The sequence below is a fragment of the Ambystoma mexicanum genome, chromosome 7q (genome assembly GCF_040938575.1).
Source record: "Ambystoma mexicanum isolate Mex_15411 chromosome 7q, UKY_AmexF1_1, whole genome shotgun sequence".
In the NCBI taxonomy this organism is placed as follows: Eukaryota; Metazoa; Chordata; class Amphibia; order Caudata; family Ambystomatidae; genus Ambystoma; species Ambystoma mexicanum.
Genome location: NC_090941.1, coordinates 660,319,154 through 660,332,990, shown reverse-complemented (window position 1 = coordinate 660,332,990; position 13,837 = coordinate 660,319,154). Strand labels below are relative to the sequence as shown.

Sequence of the window (13,837 nt, the reverse complement as noted above, 5' to 3'; positions counted from 1 at the left end):
GAGGAAGCCAGCAACTTTAACAATATAGAACAGCGTTATGGGTTGACACAGCGCTGTTTCGATCTTGTGGGGGGGAAGAGGGGGAAGCTGCTTTGGCAGTTTTGATGTTAGCCAGATAAGTAGAAAGACAAACTCTGTAAAATTCCCTAAGTTGAGGGTTGTAAGTTTTGCGTCATTTACGCTCCATCTGTCTGTTTGAGACGGGCAGCTTTAAGTAGGTCTGAGAACCAAGGTTGAGATGGCAATCTACACCCTTGTACTAATTTCAGAGGGGCAAAGTTATCTGCTGCGTCTTGAAATATCTGAGACAGCGATAGCAGAGATAGAGGCCGTAGGGAGCCACACTTAGAAGTTATCTGGGTGCTAAGATCTTTAATATCAACCGAGCGCCAAGAGCGCAGCAGCATTTTCGGTGGCAAGATCTTAGTTGGAGGACCGAGAGACTTGAATACACAGGTTATTAGATAGTGGTCAGACCATACCACTGGTTCTATGGTATTAAGGCTCAACAAAGATTCTTTTGAGAAGATAGTCAAGGGTATTACCCAATATATGTGTAGAGCTATGAACCAGTTGATGGAGTTCAAGGTCAGGTAGACTATCGAACAAAGAACTCCGTTCAGGAGGTCGAGGGGAGTTAAAACAGAAGTTAAAATCTCCCAGCACTATTAGATTGGTATAGTGCAGACACATATCTGCTAGTAGATCTAGGAAGGATTCCCCAAATCTACCCACAGGACCAGGGGGAAGGTAGACAAGCAAGAAGTGACAGACACAGATAAGTGAGATAGCACATCTGAAAAAAGCTTCCATATTCAGATCATGAGGGCAAGGAAGTTGGGCAACGTCATATTCTGCACGGAATATGACTGCAACTCCACCACCATGCTGTGGGGGGGGTGCGATCAAGATGAATAATGCGATATTTTGGCAGAATAGCTTGAAACCAGTGCTGGCGAGGAACTCAGTAAAAGCCAGGTTTCAGTGAGACAGAGTAGCGATATAGATGCCTGCTCACTAGAAGATCAAATATTTCACCAGTATGGGGCTGGAAGAGAGCATGTGTTCAGTAATAGCAGCTATTAGTAAACTAAACTATCATCAAACCTACACAGTAGAAGTACAAGCGAAATAAACTGTTTCTGTTTGGGCAGATTGTTTTGGGAACTTAATCCAACTAGGGCTACTTACCATAGTAAAGGGGAAGCAGCAACAGAGACCACTGGATTGGTGCAACACCCAAGATTTTGCCAGTACAGAAAGAATGCGTCTTATCATGAGGTACACACTAACTGTATATTTGGATAGAGGAGCAGTTGCTCCTGTAAGCCATGGGTGCAGGCATTAGGTGTTCGAACTACAGACAAGAGTGCATCACCTAGAGAATTCTTAAGCAAATGCTATCCCTGATTCAGACTCAATGCAAGGATTCTAAGGCAAATTGGTGTGTAAACAGTTAAATAATAACAAAGGGGTCATCCATAGCAGAATTCCATGCGTCGGAAGTATTAGTTTAAGCATTTCTGCCCATCAGCTTTTAGTCTTCTCTGACGGTTGTTGATCAGTACGGTTGGCTACAGGGTGTATGCTGTGTCTAGCTCTGCTCATCCACATTTTACTGCAAAACAAGAGTGTTGATGGCTGGTAGGTTTAGAATTAATTTTAACCTTTGGCGTAGCTCTGGGCAACCCTCCAGACCATTGTTATTCAGCCTGCCAAGCCATCACAGAAGGGTGAAAGACCATATGCAAATCGCACTTGGTCCCACAAGACCATTAGCGTCCCCAGACATGTTTCGGCCTCTTTGGAGTTGCTTGGGTCTCTAGACCCAGCAGGCTCGGGACCCACGCTGGGTATAACCGTCCCACTCGGGGTGACGTAAGCAAAACAAGGGGTGATCGCTGGAAGGTTTTGAATGAATCTTAACCTCTGGCGTAGCTCTGGATAACTCTTCCAGACCATCGTTTTTCAGCCTGACACATTTTACAGACACATGATGTCTAAAGAGTCCTGGGAATAAAAGCTCCATCCCCATTCTCTTTCTGCAGTAGTACTGCCTAGTTTTCTTACTGTGGATGCATTCCTGGAATAACTGCATATCATTATACATTTTATTTTTCTTATGTTTATTTTTAGTACCTTTTGACTGCTTAATGCTCCTTGTTTTTTTCCCTATATTTTATTTGCATTTAGATTTATATACAAATTTCATGTGATGAAGCGGCAAGGACCATTCAGTTGAGGGGTGGACGTATCCTTCCCCCCCCCGACTGTCGTTTTTTTTCACTGACTCGATGAGTTTATGGGGGTGTGGCTAAGGGTGTAAAATCGGTGAGGAGGGGGTTGGGGTAAAAACATAGGGAAATGGGTGTTTTGGAGGGGACTGCCCAAAGTTTCAATGAGTTTTTGTTTTCAATTTTTTTTTGTCAGCAAAAAAAATCCATCTAACGTCAGTAAAATGACATAGAACCAACAAAAAAAATAATTTGCATTTCTTAGAAACAGCATTTACCCCGCCACCATAGTCCCCCGATCCAGCCTCCTACATTCCATTGTTTAATGCTCCTTGATGAATATTCAGCCATAAAGTAGGTTACCTAATTCCCAGAAACATGCCATTCAAGATTGCAATTCTCTTAGATGAATCCTGAATGTTCAATTCTATTCTAGATTTGGTTTTTGTTCTAGACTTTTATTGCTTACTAAATGGCCTACCTTAGCCATACTTTCAGTTATTTGAAATGCTGATCTTCCCTTTATCGCACAAGGAATCCATCCCCTTCCACCTCATCTACAGACAATCTCACAGTATGACACTTTCTTTTCCAATATCTCCAATTTACTCCCCTGCCAAATGAGCACATTCTAATTTCTTTAACATCCCTGAGTCACAGGCTGACTAACTCGCTCCAGGCATGCTTTTCGCATAGACTGGTTCCATGGACCTTAAGCAAATTTTGCTCTCCCCCACGCACAATAAAGACAACACTCTAGACTTGGTCTTCACATAATTTCCCCCACCCACTCTTCACCTGCGCAGACCCCATTCCATTCTGCTGGACTGACCATGCTGCCGTATGTGGCGGATCGGAAGGATGACGCAGACTCTTGTCCATCTCACTGTTAGGCAGAAACCTGTGCAGTTCCCTCTGGGACCACTGCAAAAAGTTTAAGTCTACAGGAGTTAGCAGTAAACCCAATTGGTAGCAGTCTGTACCACCCAGATTTACCTGGTAGCTGTGGCTGAGCAGCCAGACTTTGGAGTATACAAAATAGGGCAATTTACACAGTAGAACAAGCAGACACTGATCAGAGCTTGGTGTAAAGATATAGTTATTTAAAAACACATCTACGAAAAACACACTGGCACTAATACGGCAAACAACTTCAATCACAAATTACTATAAGTATATCAATCCCCTAACAATATTTCGCCAAGTCTAGGTTCAACGGCACCACTTATTTGCAGACAGAGGTGAATGCTTTAACCCAGATGGCACTCTAATATTTGTTAGAAGGGAGAGAAAAGGTAGGGTGTGAAACCAACTCGGTACCAACACTTTTACGAAGCAAATGCAAGGCAAACAAGGCAGGGTCTACTGTAGATCATCAAGTTCAGAGGCCAGGCCCACTCGGAGAGAGGCAAGGCTGAATGTCCCAAAAAGTATCACAGTGGAAATGCACTTCAAGTCTTTGTAGTAAAATGTCACAGCAAGGTTGGACCAGTTTTAGAATAAAAGTTAAGAAGGTCTGGAGGCGACCCAGTGGAAAGGTAAGGATTTAAGACACCTCACGCTAACCGTCACAAGGGAAGCCAGGCGGACACCGGTACCTTGAAAGTGAAGCGACAGCTCTGGCGGGGGCAGTTGTTCCTGGTGGTGGATGCAAGTCGGGGCTTTGCCAGAAGATGAGAGGATCTTGTTGTCGAGGAAAAGTTGAAGATCGTTGCACCACCAGGGAAGAGACCGGCCGCGGAGTGCTCCGTCACAAAGCACCACCTTGAGTATTCGCCTCGAACAATGGGAAGAATCCCATAGGAATATATTCGCGGTCGAATATAAAAAGTAGTATCCACTGCCACCAGCCAAAACTCGACGAGGGGGGACGGGACAGTGCCCCCTCGAACAACAGACCCAGGGGTAATCAAATGACCCCTACCAGTACGTCCACAATAGGATGGTTTGTACTGGTTCTGTTAGTAAATTTAGGTCTAGTAAAGCCAATGGTGACTTTACATGCCCTGGGAGACAGTAGTCAGTCCCAGGGTATGGAGTCTATGGTGGGAATCACCTAGGACACCCCAGTGTTAAGGCACGGAGGGTGCGGTGTAACACACATAGCAAAACATATGAAGCCCTATGGAGTAAAATACCCCATAGAACACATTGACATTCAAAGAAATCAACCACAAATCATGTCCAAGAGTGGGAGAAAAGAGTCTCACTCTTGGCAGGATGAAAAAAAAGAAACTCCAGAAATCCAGCAAAGCTGCTGGGGGACTCACTAGGTTAGGAAATTCAGCCTAAACAGAGAATTCTCCCTAACACTCACTGAAAGATTTATTAAAATCTTTTCCTAAGGTGCTCGTCGGTGTCCAACCTAATCTGTCCACTGTCCAAACTAACCTGTCCTAACCCTACCATTATTAGATTAACCAAAAGGAGGATGACTCCCTTCTCCTGAAGACTTGTTTTCCACAATGTTCATTTCAATACACTACCTTCAAGTAGTTCCTCTGACTGTTCATCAATTTGTACAGTTCAGCTACAGAGTTATTCAACTTCTGACACATCCTTCTTTGGTGATTATTCTCGGTTTCCTTCTCGTTCATTTGGATAGCCTTCTCTTGTCTCAAAGTAACGTTATCCAGTACCTGGGGCTCTGCGCTTGAATTCTCTGGTATATAATTCAGTCTCTGGTTTTTCTTTGGCCTTTGCCTTTACTCTCTGTTTCTGCCTCATTTTCAGGCTTTTCTTTAATTATACCTCCTTTGGTTTACTTCCTAAATGACACTCAATTCTTGAGGCTTGTTGCCTTGTGTTCTTTTGTAGTGTGTCAAGGCTTTCTCCTTGAGTGGTATGAGTATCCGAATAATGATCCTCATCCACCTCTTGAAATGTCAATGCTTTATCTTGACTGGGACGAGTATGAGCATTCCAGTAATGATTCTCGGTCTCCCTCCTGGGTCTCATGTTTTCCCCGTTACCTGCAGTGTTCAGGGATAACTTCACCGGGTTTATTTAGGCGAGACCTTCTCTCTGGTTTGTCATGCTGTCGTCTCATGATTTCATCAGCTGCTTTTTCTTAGTGTTGCTTTACAGACAGGTTCTTTGATATCCCCATTCTCATTAGTGCAGTGGTATAGACATTATTCAGTGGACCTCTGGTTCAGCACAGCTCTGCTGTGGTCACCGCCACTCGGTTCTTTCTCTGAGTAAGGACGCCTCGTGTCCGCAATGCCTTTTCTCCTCTCTGGTTTTCTGACTCTGCATGTCTACTTCTGCAGTCTGTTTCCTCTCGGCCACAGGACGCTGCATATCCAGCTTCATACTGTGTAAGCATGCAAGACCATTCTTAATTTACAGGCTTCCGCTCTCCTTATGCAGTCTCCTCCACCCCATTACGTAGCCATTGGACTTCCCCAGCAAAGTCTCAAATTCCTTTCTGTTTGTTTTTCCTACTCCTCCTCCTCCACAGGCCCTCCATCCTGTCTCAGTAAGCAGTGATATTTCTTTTAAATCAGTAATCAAGTTCTGGATGGCAATAATACATACTTGTATTTTCTTCATACATTTCTATATTGGATGTGTATAAAGCAGTACTGTTGCAAGGTTTCTTAGGGAGTTCCTCACAGGAACAGCAGTCCTTGTCCCCAAAAGTGAAGTCTCTCCCAGTGAGATCTCACTTGCCTTGAGCCCTAGGAAGAGAGCGGGCTCCCTCTCTAGCCTCACAGCGGGGTACTACCCCCTCATCCCCCTTGGGGAGAAGTGACGGATTTGTCACACATCCCACTATCTGTCTCCCACTCGACTACGGCCCACAATGGTCAGGCCAAACGCTGCTCATTCAAAACCTTCCCAGTCAATGTGCTAGAAGCAAACTTTGCAGACTTCTCACACCACAGGCCTCGGGCCTCCTAGAAATATTCAACAACTCTGCTATGAAACTGGTGGACACTCATGCCCTCTAAAAACTATCCTCGCTAAGAGCAAACCATTGGCTGCTTGGTACACCCCTAGGCTGCCGCCAACAAACACTTAATCAGAGCCCTAGAGAAATGATGGTGCATAAACCATAACCCTGGATACCCCGCCAACCTCAAATCTCTGTGGCAACCGTACAATTCTGATTACCAAAGGTGCTTACTACGCCACCATTTCGGCAGCCTCTAAAAGCAGCCAAAGCCCTCTTTTGAAGCAGTAAAGCATTGAACTACAGGGCTCGGAATTAGATTGGATAAACAGGAGCTGAAAACAGCTCCTCGGTATCCAGCATCAACCAATGACCAGGAGCTAGCACTGTGGAGCGAGGAGGGTAGTACATAGCGTTCCACAAATCTAACATCTACGTTGTATGGAAACATATTCTGTCCATTATTTATTACCCCTTATTCTATAAATGTGGTATATTTGGGACCTAATGTTTAATTCACATAGGTGTGTATGTTCAGAATCAGTTGGCCTGGGGAGCCAAAAGTAGCACCTGGTAGCTGTTGATGTCCAGCTAACCAGGCTCTTCTAGTCTACAAGCAGGCGCAAAATAGCTCCCCTCAATTTCGCACCCTGTACCAGCAACTCTTAATAAAAAAGACACAATCCGAGAGACCATCGAATCAACTTCCCACAGTATTCGCACCCCCTACACCTCTGCATGCACACTGCCCCTCTGTACTGAATTTACTCCCTCGCTTTACCCCCCTGATCTCCTAAAAATGATTACCTTTCTTCTTTCTTAAACCTACTTCTTACGCTTACCATATTATCCTGGCTTCCATCATTGAACAATTCACTGGCCCAGCGCTCAACACGCTCCTCAGCATCATAAATGCCTCGCTCTCAAAAGGGTGATTTCTGGACACCCTTAAGGCTGATCTCATAGGACCTATTTTGAAAAAAAAACTGCTGTATATCCAGATGATCTGGCCAACTACCGCCTCTGTTATTGTCAAAATCTTGGAAAAAGTAGTTGCTACATAACGTCACCTGCTAAAGTAGTGTTCTGTCTCAAGTGTAGCATCAAGAAGGCCACCATCCAGGCGATGGATGATGCCCTCTAAATCATGGATATGGGCGACTTGTGCCGCCTGGTACTGCTTGACCTCTGAGCTGCATTCAATACCATAGACTACTGCATTCTCCCCTCCCTCCTTGCCAACAGGATGGGATTCTGTGGCACTGTCTTGAATTGATTGACTTGCTACTTATCAGCAGACACCAGTCCCCTATGCTCCATCCTCGCACCAATCCTTTTTAAACTTTACATGGAGCCTCTGGGCACCCTCCACAAAGATCCCATTATAGCCATCCACCAATATGTGGATAATTTTATGTTGAACATGAGAGTAAATGCACGCAGGACATCATTCACCTCCGCAAATACCTAGTCATCCTGCAGTCCTGGATGTCAACTGCCTAGCTTAAACTAAATCTGTCCATGACTGAATGTGTTCTTGGTGGTCCACCCGCTAAAATAAAGTGTCAAACAATGGCTCAATAATATGCGCCTAGAAGGATTTGATTCACAACTCTTGGTCTCAGAAAAAGCCTTAGGTTTCACCATTCTGTCCTTCCAGAAACACAAATGCCAAGAAGGCTATAAAAGCCGGCTCAGATTCTCCACCCTTCACAAAATCAAACCCTTTGTCCCGCCAGACTTCCGAACCATAGTGCAGGCCCTTGTGGTCTTGCACATCGATGGGTGGAAATGCTCTTCTGACAAGGATGCCAGCTGCTCAATTGGCTCCCCTAAAAGCAGTCCACCACACTGCAGCATGTCATCTTACGGTTGAAGGGAAATTGGACTGAATCACCACTGTCTTATGCGTACATTAGCTTTCTCACCAGGCCAGAATGCTGTTCAAGACTGCATGTATCATCTAAAAAGCAGTCCCAAGTAGCACACCAGCGTACCTGGTTGCTAAGCTCCACATATCTAGTGGCAAACATTCCTCGCGCAGCAAATTGACCAACCGACTCGAATTGCAAATCGTCCTCAAAGAGAGGACCCACCTTCTGGACCTCGATCCCGGTTTCTGGTCGGAATGCCCCAATAATTCTCAATTTTTGCAAATCTATCGAAATATGGCTTTCAACACCTGACCAAGGACTAATTCCAGTGGATCTGCATACTGACGCACATACCTTAACTTGCAGTATTGTGCTATTTTTAAAACATGGCAGCCCAAATGCTGGCTATCCACACTCTGTACATCGCTCCAGAGCTTTAGAGCGAGGTTCGTACGCTTAACGCAATAAAATAAAGATACGTTCCTCACAGATGTGCTACAACACCAGAGTATCTCTGAGTATCTGGCAGTGGTGGTCAACTGGCAGGCAGCACCCCATCCCCCGTATTGCAAGTCTCATGATCCCTCACCTTGGACTACTCTAGGCCTGACAAGAGTTGTGGGCTTAAACATCTGGAGGGCTTCAGGTTGCCCTAAACTGGTATAGGGAGCAATGTAGTTAGAAAAGACAATACTGTTCGAAAACTTTTTGAGAGCGAAGGCATACTATGGATTTAGTACATATGTAACTTCGCAGTAGGGGTAGGCATGGGCTTGTTGCTCCTAGGATGTACCTAACATCTTAATTTATTTTTAAAATTATATATTAGCATATGGTTTTATCACAAACATTTACAAAGTTATTATTTCTAATTACTTCCAATCCATTATACATCTGAAAACACAAGAAAAAGAATTTAAGGGACAAATGGAACAGATCATGCATCTATCTCAAATTGCAATATAACGTATATATTATCAAAAAATTGAAAGAATTTATAGTTCATAATTGCATCTCCTTCCCAATATTAAAAGGTTATATTTGTCTCATTTGCATTACATTTATAAAAACAAACCTATCCCAAGACCTTGTCGCCAGGCAGTCTCAAGGCCTTCTGCCAACTATTACAATGCCCACTCTTGTACTTTATATCCCTCTAACAGTTCTTGAATATATTGTATAGCAACGACCGTCGAGCAATTATTGGTCCCATTAAGGATCCTATACCAAAATTGGTCCGTAGTCATTGAATTAGGATTGTGGACACGTTTCAAAAAGTATCTCTCTCTCGAATGGATGTTAAATTTGGAAACTCAATAATTGTACGAGTGTTTCTATTTCCCAGTTTATATGGCAAAACTTAAATTTCCTATGCGTTAAATGCCCACTTTTGTCTGGTGCCCTGTACTTCTCTAGTAGATAACAACAAATTAAATCTTAAAAAGCATAAACAGACCTCTATAGTACCTGTCTGGAAATAGCTTCGGATACAGGGGCATTTACTTCATGATCTTTTAATTGAATGTTACCTTTTTGTATTTATTTTTTCTCTATTTCTATCCAATCCTGCTGCCAGTATCGCATTTTAACTAGTTGCAGAGAAGAGCTTAGGTCCTCCTTAGTAAGATTTTTTTTTTTCTAGAAGTTCTCGCGAATAGAGAATCCATTCATTCTGAGCATGACAATTTCCTTTAAATGCCATTATCGCCAAGCCGCTGTACAAGGAATTCTGGGGAGATTTTTCTGTACAATGCTAAAAAGCTCATATCTAATGACTGCGACTGGCACACACACTGGAATATTTAATGTTTGCCTCCACAGGGTGCCCTCCACTTTAGACCAAGCAACGTCTGGCCCTTCACATTCCACCCCATATATTAAAGCAGGGATTACCTTTGCTTTATAAAAATTGGTTCATGGAACTATTTAAAACTTTGCATATTTATAATATATTTCTTTCATTTGAGCAACTAAAGAAACAATCTTTGGCCCCATTTCTTTTAGTTTAGATTTCACAATACCCTTGCGTTGCAACTGGAAACCCAAATATTTCCAGGTCTTTTTTCTAAGGGCTCTATATCAAGAAACCAGTTGTATTTAGTCATAGCTGGTTTCCCATTGTCAGAGGTTAACATTTTTGTTTTTTGGGCATTCATTTCTAGGTCCAAGCCTTTCGTGAAGGCATCAAATCGGTCAAAGGAATGCTGTAGGCCAACTGTGTTTGGTTGAGCAGTATATAATGCTCTGTGTAAATCAGACGTTGAACTGTTGGTTCTCCCACTTGTGGTTGAAACACACTAGTCTGCAACGTCTGCCATATGCAGGTTGGACAGAAAGGGTGCTAGCACACACACCCATGTCCTTCAGTATAAGTGCAGTGAGAGAACCATCGCTATGTAGCCTGATTTGCATTTAAGTATTTTCGTGCATCATAATCATTATGTCTAATGCAGAGCATGGGCAATGCCAAACTCACATTTTCTTCTATAGCCTCCCCCCCATTTAATTTATCAAATTCCGTTTTTGGCAAAAGCCCACTTGTTGAGAGTCCTGTTGGCCCGTTAATTCCACTCGGGCATTAAGCCTCCGTAACACTATGGAAGCAAAGAGTTTGCTAGAGACGTTCAGTAGGATGATTGGACCATAGGGCGATCGGACAAATCCAGCCAACTTTTTGGAGATGGAGACTAAAGCAGTAATCCTTGTTTTTGGATAAGCAGTACTCCTTGTTGGATACGTTTTTAATGTCGCTATACACTTAAACAATTCATTTAATATTGCAGCCCACATGTTTACGTTTTCCATCATTGCTATTTTAACTAAACCGTAATGGCAGGGGCCTGGGAATAAATGTTTGTATTATCCAAGCCACCTCCCCTTCTACATCCAGCAACCAGGGTCCTAAAGAATCTTATGTATATCTATTACATGCTGGGCTCGGTGTGGCATATTGCCTGTGCATAATAAGATTGCCAGGATGCTTCAGGGATAGGGTTAACCACAATATTGTCTGCCTGCTTGTTTGTGTGTTTTTTAGCAGCCAAAAATGACCTGTTTCTAAAATATTTAGCATTTTTTCTGAATCTTGCTTAATTGATACCACTCAATAACCTTTGATCCAGTTTTGAGATTTTTGTTTAGTTTTCTGTATCTGTACCTTCACCTCCGTAGTTCGTATATCCATAGAAGTTGCTTTGTGTCGCGTTTGTCTCCACTTTTGTTTCTTACCAAGGCACCAACTTCCAGCAGTTGGAATAGATTTCAATCTTTCACATTTGGATTTGTTGTTAATATGCATACTTTTGTTGAAGTAAGCAAATTAATTCTATTGTAACGTGCCTTTGGAATTCTATTGCTGTATATAGGATCAGCTTGCTTACGCCCAATGTTTTTATTGATGGAGTAGGTTATTTTAGAGTGATCACTAGCTCCGGTCTCTAACGCCTCAAAGGATATGCATCTAATGAACAAACACAGCGGAGCAAAGACATAGTCTAGATGCAAATTTCTCATTACACCAAGTATATCTAGCGGGAACGTCCAGAAGAAGTTTCTCATTGAATCTAACCAATTACCAAGTTTACATCAGCGCACCACCCCTGGCCCTTTTTCCTCTTTCCATTGGTTCTTTTGATGCTTGATTGTCCTTTTCCTCTCCATATACCTTAGTCCTGCGGTTACAATTCTTAACGGCAGTGATTAATATCTGGGAAGTGTCTCAGTCTGCTAGAATACCACTTATGCTCTTGAAGCCCTGCCCCTTTTTGGGGTTCCATTGTACGTTCACGATAACCACACGTTTACATAAGTTTCTTCCTCGGTTGCCCGTGTAAGTTCAGAGTTAAAATGTCGATATAAGGCAGGGTTAATTGTTGGCCCTTGACATTTGCATTCTATCAAATTGCCACAATCTGGCCTCCGTAAGGACGCACCCTCATGCCCTTCTCAGCTAGAATATTGTACAAATCACACCCAACTTACCGGGGCATTCACGTAGCCACATTTTTTTGAATATGAAGTGTGCCATGTTTTGTTAGATTGGATACTGAGAGAGAGCCATCAAAGGCACTGGGAGTTCAAAGTTAGCATATTTAAAACAGGGTGATTTTATTATTTATTTTCTTTCTTTCTTTTTTTTTCTTTTGTTTTTTCCACCAAGTGGACGGCTTATAGTCACTGATCATAAGACCTTGAGCCAATTAAGTCTAACCCTGATTTTCCCTTTGTTCTTCCAAGCAATCTGTACCTTTTCTAAGTACCATATGTTGCCTAGTTGTCTCATTGGAAAATCAGATCTTTAAACCCTATACTTAGTCAGTTTTGTCTTTTGGTGCATTTTACGCTGTATACCACTAGTTATGGGCTCTCCAATGTTGTAAATGTGATATCCTAACGTAGCAATCGCTGCAGCCTATGCTAATAAGATGTTTCTGACAAGACCAGAGGAGTGACAGATGGTAACCAAGTCCTTTCTGCCATCTTCTGGGAAACTTGCCAACTTGATGTCTTTCGATGTAATGTTCCTGAGCATGGAATCTAGTATTTTATACTAATTATAAAATATTCTCCGGTTCAATCACACTGGGGGGTGGGGGAGGGGTCAATTTTAAATGTACTTTTCAGGCCCACGGTAAACTGCTTGATTGTAGGCCCCTCGGTCATTGTTATCAGAGGATGATGGTGGACCCCTGTCTTCTTACAAGCTGTTTCCAACAACTTCCAATTTGTCAAGTGTTGGTCCCAATTTGTGTTTTTGTAATCCTGTTTCTACCATCTTAAGCCGTCTTTCAAGTGTAGCGAAGAGCAGAGAATCTGTATCTTCCTTAGCCAGGCAAGATTTCAAGGTGTTCAGAAAGTCGATTGTCTCAATACATCCTTTTGGATATATCCGATATTTTTAGCATATTTTCCTGTTTTGTTTCCTGTATTTTTGTTTGACCTCTTTGTAAACTATCATCCAATAAAGGTCTGTTCAGACAGTCCCTGTTTAAAGAAACGCATTGTTCCAGAGAGCCTTTAATTTTGATTGCATACATTTCTTTGGTTTGTCGAGCATAAATTGCTCTGCCGGGTCCTTCGCTTGTAGCACTGCCCTTTCCACATCAGTGGTGTTCAGCTGTTTTGCGTTCTTTTGGGATTTATTTTTTTATTTGCTTACAAAATTTCTTGAGCTAGTATTTCTCCATAAAGGGAAATTCTATTTTTTAAAAACTTTTTTTGGTTTATTGTTTTATTGTTCCTTTCTCTTGTTCTTGTCCATTTTTGAGTAATTCCACAGATAGATTTGTACATTTTTACTCTGACAGGGATTACTTTGCTCAACTTCAAAGCCTGTTCGCTGAGTGTGTCTGAGGGCTCTTGAAAACTTCTTTACACTGGGATATGGACCGAGGTGCCAGACCATGAATGGCTCTCCTCCACAGGGTTACCTGTTTTGGCCAAGATGTAACCTTCCGTGATGGCCATTTATGTGTTTATTGTATGTAAATTTGCCTTCTGTTCTTTAAAGTCACTCTGTATGTTGTTGTATAATTTAACTAATGAATTAAGTACAATATTGAGTGCAAATTTTATGTCATGTTGATTTATACCATGCACGCTACCACTCGGGGGCAGTATCCAGATGCTCACGTGGCTCTGCAAGAAAAGTGGACGGTGTGTGTTAGTGGGGATTACATGATAGGATAGGTTCAGAACCAGGAGCAACTGGTGTCCGTGTGTTGTCTTGCGTGTGGGTTGGTTCTATGGCCGGGCTTGTTGTAACTGTAATGGTAAGACTCTGTGCCTTGGATGTGTACTAGTGTTTGTTGTTTGTATGTGTGTCGTATGCG

The 13,837-nt window shown here is 42.6% G+C and overlaps 1 protein-coding gene across 2 annotated transcripts in view; it reads left to right on the top strand.

Moving 5' to 3' along the window:
* Positions 1-13,837, top strand: part of PAN3 (poly(A) specific ribonuclease subunit PAN3) — a 2,094,753-nt gene that overhangs the window by 32,132 nt on the left and 2,048,784 nt on the right. The window lies entirely within an intron of this gene.